This window comes from Canis lupus, chromosome 4, assembly GCF_011100685.1.
Source record: "Canis lupus familiaris isolate Mischka breed German Shepherd chromosome 4, alternate assembly UU_Cfam_GSD_1.0, whole genome shotgun sequence".
NCBI lineage: Eukaryota > Metazoa > Chordata > Mammalia > Carnivora > Canidae > Canis > Canis lupus.
The window spans coordinates 48,343,731-48,359,661 of record NC_049225.1 but is presented as its reverse complement, the minus strand read 5'-3'; positions in this window follow the sequence as shown (position 1 = coordinate 48,359,661).

The window sequence follows — 15,931 nt, the reverse complement described above, 5'->3', positions numbered from 1 at the left end:
TTATCTCCATTTTGTTTAGCTCTCTTGCTGTAATTTTGTCCTATTCTTTCATCTGGGACATGTTCCTCTGTCTTCTCATTTTGTCTAACTCTCTGTGTCTCTTTCTCTGTATTAGGAAAGTCAGCTATGTTTTTGCACTTGAAAGTAGTAGCCTTATAAAGAAGAGGTTTTTAGTGCCCTGAAATGCAGTGTCTCCTGTTCGTCAGAACCTGGCACTTGAAGTTTGTCTCTTGTGTGCATTGTGTACACCCTAATATTGCAGCTGAGTCATTTTTGCCTTTAGTCATCTGCAATGCCCCTTTTTACGTGTTGTGGGCAGGTTTTAGTCCCTGTGTTGTAAATTGACCAGTCTAGGGCCACCTTGGGCTTGACTTGGGTCAGACTAGCTGTTAACCAGAAATGCAGTCAGAAGAACTACAATGTGCTCTCCCTATGTTGTTCCTTGAGAAGCTTTATTTGGTGGGTGGGGCCTACAGTCAGACCAGCTGTATACTTCCAGCCCACTACTGGGGCTGCAGTCTGACTGGTATGTGTGATTATCTTTCCCTCTTCCCTGGGCAGGGGCCACTTTGTAATGGTGATGATCCCTGTTGTGGCTATTATCACCCTGCCATGTTTGTGACACTGCTTTGGATGGGCTCTGGCCAAGGGCCTATTGGAGGTGGCAGGTCTACAGGAGAACATGGGGGAAGGGTGTGGTGCTAACACGTTAGGTGGTGAGTGTTGGTGCTGTGCTGGTTCCCATGGGGTCTGCATGTCTTGGCTGGGGGGCAGGAAAATAGTGTTGGCCAGCTGCTTTGTTCCTGGGAAGTCTCCCAATAAACCCTGCTCTTCTAATACATGCTATTAGATTAGTAAATAAATCTTTCTTCTGTTTACTCCAGGTGTTTTAAAACTGCTGCTTCTGTGCTGTATCCCTGCAGGGCAGTTTGTTGTCCTGTCTCTTTAAGGTGGAGACTCTGTGTCCTCTTTCCCTCTGGTTCTCCCAGAGCTGAGCTGCTGATTTTTAAAGTTCCTGGTTTTAAGCCCTGCTGATGGTAAGAACTCAGGAAATTATACACCTCTCATTTTCATGTGGATTCCTCATGCCTGGGGTGGTTGGTGTGAGGCTCAGGTCCTCTCCCTTTTTCATACCTGTGGTATTCCTCCCAGGACAGTCCTGAGGGTATGTTTAGCTCCTGATCCACCTCTGTCCTTCCTACCATCTTCAATGTGGCTTCTTTCTTCTTTCTGTGTATTTGTTGTGGAGTCTGTTCTCCCAGTCTTCAGGTCATTTTCTGGGTTATTTACACCGATGTGCATGTAACCTAGTTGTATTTGCAGGATGAGGTGAGCTTTATTAGGGTCTTCCTACTCTACCGTCTTCCCTGGAAGTTTCTCCTGAAGTTCTCTCCTTAAGTGTAAAATTGCTTAACACATAAGGTTTTCCTGGTGAACTTATTTCTTAATGTTTTTGAAGTAAACTTCTTTATCCTAGGTAATATTCTTTTCTCTGGTTTCAATTTTGTCTTGTATTACAGAGTCAATTCAGCTTTCTTTTGATTAGTATTACTATGGTGTATCTTTTTCCATCATTGCTTTTATCTTATTGATGTCTTTTTTAAAAAGATTTTATTTATTTATTTATTTTAGAGAGAGAGTGAGGAGGGGGAGGGGCAGAGGGAAAAGAAGAGAGAAAATCCTAGGCAGACTCTGTGCTGAGCACAGAGCCTGATGTGGAGCTTGATCTCACAACCATAAGATCAGGACCTGAGCCAAAATCAAGAGTCGGATGCTTAGCTGACTGAGCCACCAACGCGCCCCTAACTTGTTAGTGTCTTTTTATTTGAAGTGTGTTTCTTACAAGAAACACATAATTGGGTATTGCTTTAGTCTCCAATCAGACAAAATTTGCCTTTAATTGGAGTGTTTAGAACATTTATGTTTTATATTATTGTTGATAAAGTTTAAATTTACCATCTTCCTTTTGTTCCACCTATTCTTTCTTTCCCTAATTAGATAGAATATTTGATTCTCACTTGTCTCCTTTGTTGACTTATAGCTATGATTCTTTGCTTTATTATTTTGATGGTTTCTTTAGGATTTATGATATACGTATTTAACCACAGTCTACCTTCAAATGATATTATACCACTTCACATATCTAAAGGAACCTTACAATAGTATACTCCCATTTTTGACTCCCAGCTTTTGTGATATTTTTTGGTTATACCTCTTTTTTTTAAATATGTTATAAATCCCATGCTACATTGCTAAATATTATTTTTGTTTAGACAGTCAGTTATTCTCTATATGGGTAAATAATAGGAAATTGTTTATCCATGTAGCTATTGTTTCTGTTATCTTTCATTCATTTGTATAGATTCCTACTTCCATCTGGTATCATTTGCTAGTATTTCTGCCTGAAAGATTTTCTTTAACATTTTTCTAGTACAGTTTTGTCAGTGATAAATTCTTTCAACTGTTGTATGTCTGAAAAAGACTTTGTTTGCTTAAAAAAAAACTAAATAGATTTTACTTTTTAGAACAGTTTTAGGTTTACAACAAAATTAAGGGGAAGGTACAAGATTTCTCATATACCTCCTGCACTAAATATGTAGACTTCCTCCCCCTGTTATTTACATTCCTCACCAGAGGGATACATATCCTACAACTAATGAACCTGTATTGACACATCATTATCACCCAGAATCCTTAGTTTATATTAGGGTTCACTCTTGAGGTTGCAAATTCTGTGGGTTTATACAAATACGTAAAGACATGTATCTATCATTTGCAGTATCATGCAGAATAGTTTCACTGCTCTAGAAGACCTGTGATTACTTCTCCGTTCCCCAGCCCCTGTCTACCACTGATCTTTTTACTGTCTTCATAGTTTCGCCTTTTTCAAAATGTCATGTAGTTGGAATCTTACAATATGTAAGATTGGCTTCTTTCACTTAGTAAGATGCATTTAAGGTCTTCTATGCATTTTCATTGCCTGATAGCTCATTTCTTTTTAGCATTGAATAATATTGCATAGTTTATTTATCCTTCCATCTACTGAAAGACATAGTGGTTGCTTCCAAGTGTTGAATAAAACTGTTATAAATATATGTGTGCAAGTTTTTGTGTGGGCATAAGATTTTACCTTTATTGAGTGTGATTGTTCTTCATATTCAGAGGCCATGCCCATTATAGGAGATGCCCCAACTTGTACCTTTGATCTACCTTTTCCAGTCCTAGCCTCCTGCTACCTTACTGCTGGGGCCTAATCTTTTGATTATTCATTCTATCTCTTAACCAGGGTTGACATTTATTAAATACTGTTTAATAACATTTTAGGGTAGATTCATCTTGTCTTTGGATTATAACTATAGGATATATAATTTTCTAAAAGCCCTTAACTTCTTAGCTATAATTACCGAGTGTTTTTAGCCATTTGTTTTATTCCTAGTTTCACACTATGGGACTCAGAGCTCATCAGCATAAGGGAATGAGGAGTAATTTTGGTTAAGTGTATTTTTTATTTTTGTGTCTTTCAGGGATAATACGATGAATATACATTTATTATTTTAATGTCTTAAAATCTCTTAAAATGTATTTGATTATATTTTCCTACTTTGCCTATATTTACTTAATAAGAATCTCTTAATTCTAAGGACTAGATATAAATGTATCCAGTATTAAACATCAAGCTTCAGAAAGCTCATTTTTATTGAACTGGATTTCTTAAACATGAGGAATTTTAAAGCTGAGTTATATGGGTTTAGTTATTACATATAATAAAAAATGGTTATCATGTGGACTAACTTCACTAGCCATCTAAATGTATGAGGAATTACATGGCAACAAGGGTTAGGATGTTTTGAGAATATTTTAAGTTTGCCAGTATAGGAGAAATTCTTAAGGCTGACCTGATGGCAGAAGATCTAGTTGGATAGGATGATTGTGGAAAATGCTGCCTTGAACAGAGCTATGGTAGTCATGCCATACAATCATCTTGCCTTCCATAATTATAAGTCACTGGTTGTCTGAAAGGTACTTCACAAAATCCAAATTTCACTACCTGTTACTCCTGATGGCTAAGATTATTAATTATTTTTATCCTCCTCCCCCCTGCTTTGCTGCATTTGTGTATAATGCACATGGAGTTTTTCTGTAGATTTAAAAAAAAAAACAATTTAACAACCTTTTGACTTACAGAATATATTTTCTAAATTTGTAATTGACACATTAATATAATCCAAATAACTATAGACATTGGCTTTAAAAGATTTTAAATATGATCATTTCATTAATCAAAGGATTTTTTGGGTAAGTTTATCATTGGTTTGAATGGAGAAATAGCAAAGAAATATAAATACGATATATTTTATTAATTAATGCCCTATCCTTGTCTTTCTTATCACCAGTAGTTAATGTATGTTATCTATGGCACTTCAGACTGCCATATCTTTAGCTTCTACAGAGCCCAAATATTAAGGCTTGGTGACAATAGTTTATTTTACTGTCAGCAGGATAAGTAAGTACCTCAGCATTCCAGGCCCCATAGATTTCCTATAGCCATTGCTGGGAGCTGATTATATTGACATCTGGTCACTTGGCAATTATAGCCTTCACACGAGAAGCTGCTGTCAAAGGTGATTGGTATTTCTTCTTCATGCATTCTAAATACCGGGAACGCCAGGGCTGATTCAGAGCTCCTGTCAAATTCTCTAGATTTTTGACATATGACCATTGGTCAATAGTTTCAAGTTAGCATTTTCAGTGTACCTCCAGGTTTCAAGTTTTTCTGTTGGGCTTCTAGAGTTGGAAAAATGGCCTGGAGGTGAGACAATGGGAAGAAAGCATATAATAATATGTTAGTAAATATGAAAGTAATTAAGATTGGTTTAAAAATTATTTTTGTAAGAAGCAAAATTGCCCATGCATCTGATTCTGTGATCCTTGGGCCCAAGAAAGGTGGACAAAGAACCCTTGTTAAATTCGCATGATAGTATAGTTCTCTTCTTTTTTAAGTAAACATTGGGAGTGACTTTTTGGGGTTTTCACATCAAATCTCACAAAGTCAAAAAACTAAAGGAGTGCTGATTGTTTATAAGCTAGGAATATAATAGTCTCATGGCATGAAAATTTCCTTGGGCTGTTTTCTGACAACAGTAAGATGAATGGTTTAATGATGTATACTGATTGTAATTTACAATTATGCCTTTGAATGCTGTCATAGAAATTATCTTATATATTGGGGAATCACAATAGATGTGTTCATATAAATGAAAGACAGTTGACTAGATATAGGATTAGATTTTTTAAAGATTTTATTTACTTATTTGAGAGAGATAGAGATAGAGGGAGGGAGCAGAAGAGAAAGGAGAGGAAGGGGGAAAGAATCTCAAGCAGATTGCATGCTGAGTGCAGAGCCCAAAATGGGGCTCAATCTCATGACAATACTGAGATCATGATCTGAGCTCAAACCAGGAGTCCATGGCTTAATCACCTGAGCCACCCAGGCACCCCTGTAGGACTAGATTTATTTAATATTGTCCTAGGAGTAAAAACGAAGGTCAGTGAATAAAACTTACAGAAATGGAAGGAAGAATTTACCAGAAAGTGGAATTATTTAAAAAAATATGAAATTAGTTCTCCCTCTAGGTAGTGAATTCCTCGTTGCTAAATTGGATGGTAAGTATTGGGGCAGGTAGCCCTGATATCATTCTCATTTATTGAGTATTTGATGTTTATCTTTGTTATAGTAACAAACTCATAGGCTTCTGAGGACAGATAAACAGCTTAAGGCAGTGAAGGAATGGTGCCAGTGGAAAATTGGAAAATGCCTTCTCTGCTTAAAGTTATTGAGATTTGAATAAAAATAAAGTCCATTGTGCTGGCTAAACAAAACTTGTCATTTGGCTAAGCACTGAATCTATTGTAGTAGGCATATTCATATGCAGGATTTTTATTTTATCATTAAAACCAATACTACATTATTCTGGTTTTATAAATAAGGGACTCAAGATTGAGGGAAGTTGCGTAATGCATCTATTTGATAGCTACTATTCAATGGAAGAGTTTAGGATCAAACTTCAAGTACACTGTATCATGGTTAATTTATTTGATCTTCCTGATAACACAGACATTAAGAAATTGTATCATTTATCTAATGCTTCCAGGTAGTTTTTGAAAAAGCCCAAGTCAGTTTGGATTCTTTCATTGACATCTGTTGATGCCAGTGCCATTTTATAGATGAAACAATTGGGTCCTTGGGGGAGGGTTAGTTATATATAATTTCAGGTTTGGTGACACAAGGAAAGTGAAAGAGGGAGACTCAAATGAGTCAGATGCTCATTTAAACAAAATAGTTGCTCACCCACAAATAAGGTATGGTGAGTGTAGTGGGTCAGATAGTGTCCCCCCAAATTCATGTCCATTCAGAACCTCAGAATATGACTTTATTTGGAAATAGGGACTTTGTACTACAATTAGTTAAGGATCTAGAAATACAGATATAATGAGTTAAGCTTCTAAGAATGAAATCATCCTAAAATTAGGGTGGGCCCTAAATCCAATGACTGTTGCCCTTAGAGGAGCACAGGACACATAGAGGACAGGCACAAAGGAGGTAGAGATGTAGAGAAGGCCATCCATGTAAAGGTGGAAGCAGATACTGGGGTTAAGTGCTGCTACAAGCCAGGTGATGCCAAGGGGGTGCCAAGGATTGCAACAGCCACTGGAAGCTAGGATAGAGGTAAGGGACAAATCATTCCTGAGGGCCTCTAAAAAGAAGCAACCCTACTGATTCCTTGATTTCAGACTTCTAGCTTTCATAAATGTGAAAGAGTAAATTTCTCTTGTGTTAAGCTGGACAGTTTTGTGGTACTTGGTTATAACAGCCTCAGGAAACTAAATGGTGAGATATTCTAAAAAGTCTGCCTTTCCCTCACCTCCCCTTCCCACTCACCCATATATGTATATGCTTTATAGCTTTGGGTCCCTGGAAATATCACCACTTGAATACTATTGAAGTATATTCTTAATAGATTCCTATCAAAGTAAAAATATGTTACCTGGGAAGAGTAACATATCAAGTATTAATGTAATAGCAGAATTCTCCAAAAAAATGATGATTACTTTTAATATCTTAGTATAGAAGCTCTTATAGCTGATTCAGACAGTATTTTAACAGGATTTGAGGGAGGATATTTGAAGGTAAAAGTCAAATGCTTCTGGCTATTAGTTTCTGAGAGTTGCAATTATTATAAATCATGGATATATCTTTAAAGCATATTTTATATCATATTAATGTACTGAAACTCATGGTGATATAGAATACTTGATTATAGTTTGCAGCCCAAAGGAAGATATTTTAAAAGCAGTAGATTTAAATTTAGTATTGAATGTGTTCTCTATTTTTCAAGTATAGTAGGACTGCAAATTCATGTGCTAGCTGAAAATCTGAGAAGATAATTAAGCCTATATTTCTTACCACTTTAGGTTACTTGGAAGGGTAAATATTTTAATGGGTACAATTTCTATCTATTTTCTCTTCAGGTGCTTGTGTGCAGGCTTTATTAAGCATAAAGAAATGAACCCGGTCTAAATTTATGACAAGTCTTTTTATTCATAATAGAATAAAGCATAATTTTTACTTCCTCTGCATAAAATGCACATACATCTCCCATATAAATTTGAATTATTTTTCTCATTTTCTTAGAGATGGTGATTTCTTAAGAAAAATTCTAGCAAAACTTCTGAAGTGATAGTGAGAGAGGAGAACTAGGGGTGAATGATGAATTTAGGAGTTCTTTAATTTTTTTTAAGCCTAAGATTTGTACTAGCTTATTTGTACTATCAGTGGAGTGCTTTGAAATTTTTTATATTTTCTTGTTCTACCTCATTGGTTTCTGTAAATATTATTTATATATTATTCTAGATAAGGATTTCTTAACGTTGCACTATTGGCATTTTACACCGGGTAATTCTTTGTTTTGGGGTGCCGTCTTGTGCATTGTAGGATGTGCAGCAGCATTTTTGGTTTTACCCACTAGATGCCAGTAGCACTCCCTAAATAGTGACAACCTGGAACCTCTCCAGATAATGCCAAATGACCCCTGAGGAGGAATATCACCCCTGAATGAGAAGCACTCAAGTTTGCTTATATAGTTTCTCCTTGATGTTAAATCTCTCAAAGGACTTCCTGAAGATTTGGGAATAGTTGGTTGCATCCTTTGATTTTTGCCTCATATCACTGATATTACAGACTATTGGAATTTTAGAATTAATTCCAAAGCTTCTTTAAACAAATTCAAAATTTGATATTCAGTAAGCTATATGACTTACCTTATTGAGCCACAGACTGATAGCAATTGGTCTAGACTCTGTCACGCTGTATCTTATACTCCTGTTTACTTTCCCTCGATTTTAGGATTCATTAATGCTGTTATGCATTTTAATTTTTCTTTACTCTTATGTCTAAAAGTCTCTTCTGTCTTTATCTACCTTTTTTTTTTTTTCAGAATTTCCTTCTTCATTATCTAGAGTTCCAGCGTCTCCATTCTGCTTCATGGGCATTAGAGTAAAAAAATTAGTATACTTTTTTGGGAGGCTTGCATCATAATTAGGTGCATTAGATCTTTTTTTGTATTTAATCATCTAATTCATTCTTTCATTTAGCAAGTATTTATTAGGTATTTTCCAGAGTCAGGCCTTGTGCAAGATTCTGGGCATCTAGTAATAAATGAGACTGCTGGTAACTATTGAACCAAATATAACTTTTTAAAAAGATTTATTCATTTATTTTAGAGAGAGTGAAAGAGTGGTATAGGAAGAGGGAGAGAAAACCTAAGGCAGACTCCCTGCTGAGCAAAGAACCTGATGTGGGGCTCCATCCCAAGACACTGAGATTATGACCTGAGTGAAACCAAGAGTCTGACACATAACCAAGTTAGCCACCTTGGCACCCCAAACCAAAGATAACTTTTGATACAAACTTAAAATATCTTCGTAGGGCATTGATCAAACTATTCTTGGCTTACTTTTTCCTATACCCCTTATTTGTTGAAATCTGGTTATGTCACCATTAGCAGGTCTGATATTTCTCTCCTTTCAGAGTCTCTGATTTTGTTTGACAAGCACTTTAAATATTTACTGTATGATCTGTGGGTACCCACCTTCCCATCCATGAGCATCCAGTTATTGTCTTCTCCCACTTCTTTAGAGGAACCACATACTTCTGGAGAGGAACCACTGTTTTAAAGGGTGGAGTCCTATTTTTTTTTTTGTTGTTGTTCCCTTAATTAACTATCTAGTTCTCTGAGGATTTGCTGGTGTATCATTGGCTGACCATAAAATTTTTCAATCTGTCACCTGAGTCACTGTACTGTGCAGAACAGTGCTCTATGATAGAAATAGTATATGAACCACATAAATGCTTTTAAATTTTCTAGTAGCCACATAAAACAGATAAATAATTGAAATTAATTTGACTTAATCCAATATAACTATCATTTTGACGTATAATTAGTATACAAATTATTGAGATATTTTATATTTTTTATTTTGTACTAAGTCTTTGAAATCCAATGTTTTTAAAAATACTTTATTTTTTTGAGAAAGAGAGCACTCATGAGCACAAGGGAAGGGAGGGGCAGAGGAGAGGGAGAGCAGCTTCCATGCTCAGTGCAGTTGGGCACTGTCCCATAACTCTGAGATCATGACCTGAGCCATAATCAAGTTAGACACTTAACCAACTAGCCGCTCAGGTGCCCCTAAATCTAGTGTTTATTTATACTTACATCACATCTCAATTTAGACTAGCTGTATCACATGGATTCAGAAACTGCATGTGATTAATGGATACACTATTGGATGGCAAAGATTTAGAATATTAGTTTTTCAGATCCACCACACACAAAGTACGGAAAGTCCCCGCAAAGGAGTTAAGATGTTCCCAAGACTAATATACCCTTCCACTACAGAGATAAGTTACCGTTCTAGTCTCTTTTAAGTTTTTTCATTTTGTCATTAAAAGAAGACCCAGTTGAGTGTGTGTCCCATGGAAAGGAAGGGGTTATTTCTGTTGGATTCATTGCTGTAGTGAATGTAATAGTCTGGGGTTTACACTATTATGTCCCTATAAAGCATGCTGTACATCTCCTAACAAGACTGCCATTCATTTTTTCAATAAATCCTGCACAGGGGTATTAGGGTCTGTGAACTGACAATTGATTTACTGCCTGGAAAATTATTCTTTATTGATTTATATTACATGGAGGCGACTGCAAATCTATAGTGTCTCTAATCAGAGAGAAAATGCTAAAGTTAGTGTCATTCTTATTGAGACAGGCAATTCCAAGTAAGTGAATAGGTTTAGCACCTCTAGGTGACATCTACATATTATTCAATTATGAATTCCAGTAATCCAAGAATTATATAATACATAAAGCAAGTGAGAGCAGGATAATTAATTTAAAAAAAACCCCAGAGTGTCCTTTGTGCAAACAAGTATTTTAAATGTCATCTTGGCATACTCTTTCTGTGTGGAATTGGATACTTTGGCTTGATTTTTTCCTAAAGAATGTGCAACATATCTAGATTGCTATCTACATATTGAAAATATGAAAGTGTTTTGAATGAGTAAAACTTTTGAAATAGTGCTCTAAGTTGATTAATCAAGTTAGGGAAGGTTTCTAAAAACTGTATTAAAATGATTTACCTAATTTCTGTGAGTTACTTCAGGAAGCTCTCTAAGGTTGGGAAGGGACTGAGATTACCTGCCATCCTGCCCTGCCTGTAGGAGCTTCCTTTTATAGCCAGTTCTAATCAAGAGGCTTCAGTCTAGAAGGTAACCCAACTTTAATTAATTAACTAATTGATTTCTAAAAAAGATTTATTTACTTGAGAAAGAGAGAATGGAGGGAGGGGCAGTGGGAGAGGGCAAGAGAGTTGTAAGCAGACTCCATGCTCAGCATAGAGCCCAATGGCAAGGTGGCTTGATCTCAGGATTATGAGATCATGACCTGAGCCAAAACCTACTTGGACGTTCAACCGACTGCACCAGCCAGGTTCCCCTAACCTACCTGACTTTAATTTAAATCAAAAAGATGAAATACGACAGTGTGTTAGATTGCTGCTTGGGCAGAGGGCAATGGAATCTGTAGGACTGCACTGCATATACATACCCGGCATACACACAAGGTATGAATTACCTTTGGAGAATCTACAACTTTCCTAAAATTGTATGCAAAACATGTTTATGGTTTGAATGTGCTTACCCATTCCTCTGGGGGAGGGTTTGTATATCAGTTTCTTAAATTTACCCAGGACCTTAAAAAAGAACTCATACTCATAGCAGATTCACTGTTGAATCCATGGCACCTTGCACAGTGCTTAGCAATTGGCAGTCCTCTGATATTTTTTGGATAAATGAACATTCTCAGATTGTTGCAGCATGTCAAATAAGTTTCCTATAATACTGTAGTTTGTCTAAGGGAAATGTTTTTACTTTGCCTAGTTTCTTGTAGTGCCCGCAAAATGTAGTCACAACTTAATCAACAGTATTTATAGGGAAGCAAAGATGGCCATTTGGAATTTGGACTTCAGGCTTTCGATTTGATTGTGCCAAGTGACATTTTTTTAAAAAAATTTCTTATAGCTTTTCTTTCTTCCATTCCCATTTTTCTGCCCTGCTCCCAAATTTCTTTGTCTTCCTTTGATATGGTAGATCAAGTGGGAGCTTGGGAAGATTTTTGCCCTGAAATTTAATAATGAAAGATATTGTTTTGACATCCATTTGAAGGCACTTTTTGATTCAGTAGGAAATTAAAATTAATTTATTTATTCAAAAGGCATATATTAGTTGTGAGCTACATTCAGTGCTTGGCCCTGGGGACACAGCTGCAGACACATACAGACCTTGTCCTTATGGTGCTTACAATTTAATATGGCAATAACAAAATACAGATTTTTAGCCAAAGGCTCAGTGTTTTGGTTTTATGTCATTTCACCATTGCAGTTTATTACCTTGATCTCTTTTGAACCAAGTGTATTTTAAGTGATAAAAGCTTTTTGTTGGTGCTTATGGGCTCATTGTGTGGCCTGGAGTGACATACAGAACCCCAGGGAGCAGAATCTGAGCAGTTGAATTTACTCTTTGCCTGCTGGACCCTCCTTTGAGCCTCAGGGGAGTGGGTTAAGGCATATTTGAATATAAACAAAACCAACTACTCCCCTCTCCCTTTATTTTTCTGTTTCCCAAACTAAAACAGCAAAAACAAAAGCACTGTCTTTCCTATGAGTAATCTGTAATTCTGTATTTTTCTGCAATGAAAGACTTGTCTGGATCTTTTATTTACCATACAGTGCATCATTAGGTTTAGTATTTTTCCTCATTCTATTACTTCTTTTTTTTAAAGTCCAAATGACAGAGATATGGGGTCTTTAAAAACTGAAAACTAGATATTTTTTGGTTGTTGTAGACAAGCAATTTAATGAAAATGCTACTGAAATGTTTTTCCTCTATGAAAACTAGTAAATCAATTACAAAAGCAATTTCCTTACACAGTATGATTTTATTGTGTTTGACCAGGGCATTTGATAAGTATTAGTTCTTGCTGAGAGCAAAGAGTAAATTTTATTTCAAGCTTTTCTTTCATGCAAACAGTGAGAGAAATATCAGAAGGGCAGTTGGACACTAGTCTTACCTAGTGGTGTGCACAGAAGATGAGGGAATCTGTGAGCTGGCCTGACTGCTTCAGTGTCTACACTGAGAAATGCAAGACAGAGTCCTGTTTTCTAATAAAAATGGGAGAAATAATGGCAAATTCTCACATCTGGCTTATTTCCTATAGGTGCAGGTATTGTATTTCTTTTTACTTCTTCCTGAGAGACTTTCTCCATTAAACAAACATATGCCAAACCCTAATTCAAACTAAACAAATAAATGTACAAGAGCAAGAGAGAAAAATCTAGGTCTGATTTGTGAACATATTGGAGTGGAAGGTTAGCAGCTACGGATTTAATTTCTCTCCCTGGACTTGATATATAGATTGTCCTTGGTCCAATATATGTAACAGGCACACACACACACACACACACACACACACACACACAAATACTTGCAAACAATTTACTGTATGCCTAGTACTGTCCCTAGGATTCATGTGACACATCTAACCCCTTCCCTTTGCCCCCAGGGTATTTTATATCACCCACCAAAGATTGAGGATTTGCTGCATCATGGTTAGGAGTCTGGGTATTGACCCAGTATCTCTTAAGTATGTTTTCTTAGCTATAAAGTGCTGACCATAATAGTATCTATGTCATTCTAACTTGTAGAGTTTTAATGAGAATTAAATGAAATAATGGTTGTGCTCAACAGTTATTAGCCACAGAAAGTGCTGGAATGAATGTGATGTGGTATTTTATTTTGGGAATCTAAAGAAAAGAGAAATAACAATTTTTTAATGACTTACCCTCTTGCTTTCCATCCCATGCTCAATCAGAAGGTGTTCATTCCCTTCTCGAAGCTGCCTCAGTACCTTCTACAGTACCTTTAGTACATTATATTAAAACTAGGTATTTAAATACTAGCCACCCTCATCTCCCAACAGGCAAGCTCTTACATGGCATAGTCTATCACTTAATTTTTTTTCAGCACCTACAGCTATTCTTGGAACACAGAGAGTTGAAAAATGTTCTAAAAACAAAGAACAGAAAGCAGGAAAAGTCCAAGAACTGAATTGGTCCTTTGAAGATTGTATGAGATTGTGTGATATTGTATGTATGTATGTAAGAGTAAGTGCAAGAAGAAGACATTCAGGGATCCCTGGGTGGCGCGGTTTGGCGCCTGTCTTTGGCCCAGGGCGCGATCCTGGAGACCCGGGATCAAGTCCTACGTCAGGCTCCTGGTGCATGGAGCCTGCTTCTCCCTCTGCCTGTGTCTCTGCCTCTCTCTCTCTCTCTGTATGACTATCGTAAATAAATTTAAAAAAATTAAAAAAAAAAAGAAGAAGACATTCAGGATAGCAGCAACAGAGTAAGCAGGGGCCAGAGGTGGGTAGAGGGGAGGAAGAAAAAAGAGGGTGAACTATGGGTAAGTGAGGAGGGAACATATTTGAAAATAGGCTAGAAAACAACATAACATCTGTATTTTAAGAAGAGTTCTCAAAATAGCCTACGTATTTTCTTGATAAGATAGATCTTCAATGTCAGATTGAGAATTTGATAGGAATTTGAGTTTTGGGAATAAATAGGAGTCCACATAATTGATCAGGTGTTTAGTGAATTATGAAGTGCTATATGAAGCCTGCATGGGTTTCAGTAAATTTAAAGTGAACCCTAAACCTATCAAGGAATTTACAGTATAATTTGACTGCATATGACTTGAAATCTGAAGTGTATGAGACAAGGAGAAGGGTTAGCAGTACCTGACAACGTTTCAGTCTGCTATATTCCTAAGATTCATTCAGTAAACATTCAGTGATGTTTTCCAGGCACCTCGCAAGGAGCTAGTCTTTCAACAACAATTATAATAAAAAATGGTCTCTGACCTAAAGGAGCATTTGGTCTAGTAGGGGAGGCAGAAAATTCTGTATGTAATATTTTGGTGTGAAACAAGCTATGGGATTATACAGATGGGGCATCCAGTGTAAGGTCAGGGAAGACTTTCCCAAGGATGTAATGCATAGGTTGATACCTGAAGGATGAGTAGGAAATAGCTGCAGAAAAGAAGGAGATAAGACTATTTTGGGTAGAGAAAGTGAAAACATTTTCAGTAAGGTTGGAAGGTAAAATCAGTGAGGTTGGAAGGTAAATGTCAAGGAAGTATCTAGGAGGATAATCAAGGCCCAATGATGCAGGTGCTTGTAAGCTAAATAACAAAGTCAGAATTGCATGTATAAAAACCCCTCTCTGCACATTTTGCAGAATGATTTGAAGGGCCAACAGTAAATGCCAAGAGGCTTTGGGGGGTAATCCAGGTGAGAGATAATTGTAGTCTGACTTGGAGCAGTGAAAGTAGGGATCTAGAGACATATATACATAAGAGATATTTAGGAGTAGATTTGACAGGTGTGAATTGATAGAGGTGTGGCATTAGGTAGTGGAGGAGATTTAAGTTTCACACTGATGTGTGGCTGTGCACCTCAGTGTGTAGAAGTACAGTTTTCTGAAATGGGGAGCTGTGAGGACAATAGTGTGGGTAATGTTTAATGTTGAGTACAGTTTTAGATGCACTGAGTTTGGAATATCTTTGTAACATCCAAGTGGAGATTGACTATATGAAAATGGCAATTAGCAGAGAAAGAAATGTGGAGATACACAATCAGAAGCCATCAAGATATGGATATTGGAACAAGGGGAGGAAATAAACTGGCTTAGCAAGTACAAGTGGAGTGAAAAGGAAACCCAACATAGAACTCTAAGGGATACCGATTATTTTTTTTTAATCATCTCTATTGAAGTATGGTTTATATGCAACAAAGTGCACATATTTTAAGTAAACATTTCAGTAATATTGACACATGCATATACCCCTATAACTAATAAACTAATCAAGATACAGGAAATATCTAGTGTTGTGTTGAATCTAGCTTGCAAATTCTGATTATTTAATTTTTAGTAATTTTAGATGCTAGTCATTAAATAGAAGCTATTAGTTTAAAATTATGTCATGTGTTCTTATAATTAAATTATATTAAAAACAAATTGTACTCAAAATGAAACACACAATAGTTATTTACTGTACTTAATACTACACTACCTTTGGGGTTATTTTCATGTGTTTTGTTTCAATGGAGGAAATACTATATATTAGTATGTATTCAGTGATATTGTATTGGTAACTTGAAATCAGCCATGGTGAGAGTATTTACACCACAGAATTTAGCAAACACTGCAAATCAGGGATTGACTTATTTTTTTAGTTGATTGTCTCAATATAAGTAAGTAAAGA